Consider the following 6,377-nt stretch of genomic DNA (forward strand, 5'->3'; position numbering starts at 1 on the left):
GAATAGTCCAGAAGCAAATTATTTTAACAGAGTCATAACAATTTAAATGAATATAATATATCCGTTGTGTTTCGGCTCGCCTAACACGATTTTTCTTTGAATAAAAGGTCTGAAAATTAACATAACGCATTACACTATCTCTCTGTGTTATCAACGTATTAGTAGATTCCAACCATAACTCTGTAAATTTGAGTCAAGCTTTCTTATGGGAATGGTTAATAAATATGGTCAATATATGGTAAATATGTCTATATTAATACATTTCGAATTACTAGAAAAAATAAACAAAAAACAACTTTCATTTCTGCAAAAAGGGTGCGACCTTCATTCTGCAAAGTGAAGTCATGTTGGGTGAAAATTAGCCTTATTTTTGTATTTTTTTTTTATTTTCATCAAAAAATTATATAAATTTTAATTTTAGAGTAATCTCAATTAAATGTTACCATGTAAAAGCTTGAATTCAAAATAGAGGGTCGACGAGGCGTGGACAGAAGAGATATATCATTAATTGATTTAAAATCTATAAATTTTTAATTTAAGTTTTGCTTAGTAAATAAATACCACTATTTCTATCAATCTATTGTGACAAGTGTTTCGATGCATATGATTCCATTTTCAAACACCGGTAGTAGTATTTACTAAGTAAAACTTGAATGAAAAATAGAAGACAGATCTCCTGGCACCGGAATATACGAGCTTAGACGGAAATTATGACCGTTGAGGCGCTGTTTAGAGCTGCCCAAGAGAACAACAATTTCTCTCAAGTAATAGTCGACGTCATAAGAACCTGACGTGACGCGCACAGAAGAAGAAGAATTAAAAAGGTTACTTCGCACTTTAATTTTGTTTGGTTGGAAGATGATAATATTTATAGTGATAATCCCGCCAAGAAAATAAAATAAATAAATAAAACAAAGCAAAACCTGGTGGCGCAAAGTAATTGGAATGTTTTGAATAACGGTAGGTACATATTAATAAAATATGAGAACATTGTGCAAATAATTTTTGGTTTATAAGAAAAAAATGTTATGTTGGTATTATTAAGTAAACGGAAAATTGCTTCAAGGAACTCGTATATAATATGCAAGCTGAATTATACGGGTCTGAAAACATCGAAATAACTAGGTTGCAATCAGAATATATTTCTAATTCAGCCACATCACTCCAATAATTTATTGATTGCACTAGATATGCTTTTCCGAAAGGGAACCTTTGCTTATACATAAATCAATGTTTAGTTCAAGGGAATCTAAAAGTAATATTCAGAGGAATTAGATGATAGACGTCTCATGTTTCGATAAGCTACAATAATAATAATAATAATAAAACCCTTATCCGCACCCCAATGGTGCAAAGGGCACTGTGTCATATAAACGCAGAGTTATCTTGATCGTTTACACATGAAGGAAAGGTGATCAGCCCTCCGCTTCAGGTACCAGTCCAGGGTAATATTGAATAAATATTACAGTGAAAAAATCACTTTTATTTATTTGACCCCCCCTGGGAATCGAACCCAGGACCTCCAGAACGATAGCCGAGCGTGCTGACCATTACACTACGGAGGCGGACAAGCTACAATAAGCTACAACTGCCAGTAATTTATTTTTTTATTAACATGTACCTACGCATTACCGTGCCATATTAATGTGTAGCGAAATACAGCTCTTAAAAGAAAATATTATTTATTGATTCGGCGTTAACATTGCAGAATAACATGTTGATTAAATGTTAAAAAAATTACACACTCGTATAATACCCCTTAATGAGTTTTATTTCAATACATACAACTTGTTTCGAAGACTACAGGCGAATAGTAATACATAGTAAAATAGGCACGGTGACATAGTTGGGTAGACGCTCGACTGTGAAACTGGCGTCGTGGGTTCGAATACGCCAGTTGCAAGATAAATTCAAGATTTATACTTACACTACACTTGAGTGTTTGATAATGCCCTAAGAAGATGAAGCGCGTCACGTATTAAGATATACATAAATAAATGTAGAATTCAATCCAACAAAAACCTTGTTTTATTTTGGATACATTACCCAATAAATTCAAGATATTTATTTTCAAATGGTCTGGGTGTTTGTGAGGTATTTTTTACGTTTGCCTTCCCCATCCTTACTAATCTACCTGCAGACAAGCCTCTAAAAATAGAGAATCACTTCTTATTTAAAAAAAAAAAAAGATTTTCACAGCGGTTTTACTATTCACCTATAAAAGTAAACATCAGTACTTTTTTAAACTTGTCGTGTGTAATGAAATAAAATTCATTGTGTAAAAATAAATCTCTGATAAAATTAAATTTAAATTCTAATAAAACGTTGATTTGCAATATGCTGTTTTAAAATACGTCACCATTATTATCTATGTTTCCTTTGACAAAAAGTCCGTTCCTTAACCCCCCCTCCTCTATATATTACCCTATCAACCTCTTCATAAATACCTAAATATTTTTCGCTCGTTAGTTTTTCTTTTCACCTGTAGATGAAAACATCAGTTAGCTGAAACTAGTCGTGTGTAATGGAATAAAACTCATAAAGTGGTTACACAAGTGTTTAATTATATATTTTTTAAATTAAACTCATTATACAAGTGTTAATTAAAAAAATATCTTATTAAATAATGTGCGAACGATTGAAAAAAAGAGTTGAGATGTACGCCTAGGCCTGTGACCAAGACAGGGTGTAATATCAACTATTTATGTTATGTCAGACATGGTTGACTATTGGAGGTGGCTGACCTGAAGAGGTCCCACCCTACCGGTTCTCACACGTGCCGGATTAATGAATTTAACCTGTATTTAGTACGCAGAATCATGCAAATCGGTTCTAACCGTAATACAAACCAAAGGAAGCACCTATTTACAGCTAACTTCCTGGACATTTTTGGGCTTTTTGATTTTTGGGTTGATAACGCCCAAAAATTTCACTTTGTCGGCTAACCTGTAGGTAGCAAAGAAACTATGACAAAGAAAAAATAAAATATAAAAGAATGAAAATATAAAATTTAATATATAACGTCCACCTCTGTGGTGTAATGGTCAGCGTGTTTAGCTACCGTACTGGAGGTCCCGGGTTCGATTCCCAGGGGGGGTGAAAATAAATATTAGTGATTTTACACTGTAATATTTATTTAATATTACCCTGGACTGGTTCCTGAAGCGCAAGAGTGATCACCTTGCCTTCATGTAGTAATGATCAAGATAACACTGCGTCAATTCGACGCAGTGCCCTATGCACCATTGGGTGTGGATAAGGGTTATAATAATAATAATATGTTTGATAACTGTTTTATTATTTGCATCACCTTTATTATAACCTAAAATAAAATGTTTACCTACACACAGACCATGCCTTTGTGGGATCTTTTTTTGTATTAATATAATAGAATATTCTTGAAATTATAATAATATTACATTGTAAAATGCAAAAAAAAAAGTTATAACAGGCTGTCTCCTGAATCATACATCGCCCACTCCTTTCAAGAACGTCATAAATAAAAAAAACTTGATTTTTCAGGAGAACGTTTTTAAAGTTTAAAAATATAATACAGTGTATTAAAAATAAATATCAAGCCACTTATTATTTTTTTTTAATATGCAACAGATCTTTTAAGGTAAAACTTGAAGGTTTTTTCTACATTCGAAAAATATTTAGTATATTTAAAAAAAAAATTAAATAATAGCTTTTCTTCAAAATGCAAAAACAACACTTTCTGCCCTGTATCGGGTAAATATTAAGTTAAAAATATGCCTCTTTTGCTGGGTGGGATATAGTACATTTTTTGGGCATTCCGAAAACATGCATAACTGAAAATTGACGATTTTTTATTTATGACGTTCTTGAAAGGAGTGAGCGACATGTGTAAATAATTTAATAACTTGTATTTTAATAATACGATATATTACTGTGTTTATCAATCAGTTGTTTTCGAAAAAATCAATGCTATTGACTTTGTCGAAATGTGTAATATCTCGTGGTAATAAGGTCTTCTTTTGCAATATTATATCGTAAATTGTCAGTTGCTCAAATTAAAATACTTAGTAAATACCACAATTTCTGTGACACGTGTTTCGATCCATTCCGTATATACGTTATTTGAAAATGATGCGGAATGCATCGAAATACGTGTCACGGTAGATTTAAAGAAAAAGTGGTATATACTTAGTAAAACATTAATTAAAAATGGATGGATTTTACAAATCAAAATAAAAAATTAAAAAATATATATTAACAACATTTCACAAAATTATCAACCCTAGATTAATAACGCGTGAATAGTATCATTAAAAAAGCTCTTTTTATCTTAAGTGATGTACCAAAATTAATTATATGATGATTTTACTGCAAACTTTTGACTCAGTTGAAATTATGTGCTGTAATAATTATTTCAACAAAAGCTAGAAAATTTCGCATTCGGTAGGAACATTGTTAATAATTATCCTAAATTACTTTTATCGTCGGAGCCATGTATTCTCTACACATTAAGATGCGTATCTAGGTCGATAAAACTTAAACACTTTTTTTTGTAGACGGAATTATCGCGATATAAGAATTTCGGTTTAACACGCTGCTAGGCCTTCGCGATGATTCTTACTTGATTCTAAATGAGCCATTTTATCATCTTTACAATGTAGTATCTTTATTCGTAATTAGGAATTAAGTTTAATGAATCACAGCTTTTGTTAATGTTATAAGCTCACGTAATATCTTGGCGCACTTGCTGTGATTTATGCAAAATACTTGCACTTCACTCGACTAATTATTCTGCTCTTATTAATTCGTCTTCTCATTGAAGTGATTTAGCAAGTATCGTGGCGATCTCCAACCCTCATAAGACTAAGAATAATTAGTGATTGAAGAAAAAAAAAATTTTTAACTTGGACTCGTACCTAAAAAACACGGTAAATCATTGTTGGGTAATAAATCCAAAATATAACAAGGTTTTTCAGATTGAATTCTACATTTATTTATGTACATATATGTTAATACGTGACGCGTTTCGTTTTCTTAGGACATTATCAAACACTGACTAAAAATATTTGCCTTGTCCTTATATAATAATAATAATAAAAGCCTTATCCGCACCCCAATGGTGCATAGGGCACTGCGTCATATAAACGCAGTGTTATCTTGATCGTTTACACATGAAGGAAAGGTGATCAAGTACCAGTCCAGGGTAATATTGAATAAATATAACAGTGAAAAAATCACTCATATTTATTCTTACCCCCCCTGGGAATCGAACCCGGGTCCTCCAGAACGGTAGCCGAGCGTGCTGACCATTACACTACGGAGGCGGGCAAACAATACTAACAATAATTGCTACTATTAGATCTAGGAGTACATATAATGGTAAGTATTTCTGGGTAGAAATATTTTTGCAAATATTTTTAGTCAGTGTTTGATAATGTCCTAAGAAGACGAAACGCGTCACGTATTAACATGTACATAAATAAATGTAGAATTCAATCCAAAGAACTTATTTTATTTTGGATATATTACCCAACAATGCAATGTGGAATTCTACCAACTGTCTGCATTTACAATAAGTAAGGGTTAATCATCTTGTTTTTATGTAATAGACGATCATGTTACCAAATAAAAGGGTCTCTGCTAAAGAAAAACTTTTCCCAATTCGACATAGATGGCTGTTGAACATCAAACTGACAATTATATAAAAATGGTAGAAGGGTTGCACGTGAGTAGAGTGAAAATTTAACTGGCCTATGAGCCTGTTAGTACCCAGCCTTCGATATTCTTCTTCAACTATGTTGAAATGTCAAAAAATGTAGTTATAAATACTATTTTTTGACATCTCATCAAAGATGAAGAAGAATATGGAAGTCTGGGCATTTACGGGGCTGACGACCGTCATAGGCTAGTTTAAGTGATCACTTTACACTCGTGTAACATTTACCAATTTTACCCATTATTGACAACCACACTACTCAAATCTTATTGTGTTGTTTTTGTTTTTAAATCGATAAAAACGTTTTTTTATCAACGCGATTTTGGTACATGTAATATTCCACGATAAAAAAAGAGAGGTTCAAACCCGTTCATAATATAGTAAGTACATCGCTTTATATATTCCTCAGGACGCTAGGACTGAGGAGATTATTGGCAGCTACTCTGAACAATGAATCAGTGCTGCAGTCCAAGTTCTAAGGCATCGATTACGTAAAAAAGTTAACAAGTTAATCTTTAAGTAAGATTACTTTAGCTTAACTATTAGGTGAAAAAATATATGTTGTGGAATTATTTAATTGGCTTTTATCATTGAAAGTCTAACTACTTTTTAATACTTCTTTATGTACAAGCTTTATAATTGCCAAACAAATCAAATCAAATAAAATAAAAATATTTTTCCA

General features: G+C 32.0%; 1 non-coding gene across 1 annotated transcript; it reads right to left on the minus strand.

Annotated features, from left to right (window-relative positions):
• Positions 1-1,491: 1,491 nt before the first annotated feature.
• On the minus strand, positions 1,492-1,565 carry TRNAD-AUC (transfer RNA aspartic acid (anticodon AUC)). Its single transcript has one exon. It is a non-coding gene; the product is annotated as a tRNA-Asp (tRNA).
• Between the last annotated feature and the right edge of the window lie 4,812 nt (positions 1,566-6,377).

Source organism: Brachycentrus maculatus, unplaced genomic scaffold, assembly GCF_059751285.1.
Source record: "Brachycentrus maculatus isolate JH-2025_06_01 unplaced genomic scaffold, ASM5975128v1 h1tg000279l, whole genome shotgun sequence".
Classification (NCBI taxonomy): Eukaryota; Metazoa; Arthropoda; class Insecta; order Trichoptera; family Brachycentridae; genus Brachycentrus; species Brachycentrus maculatus.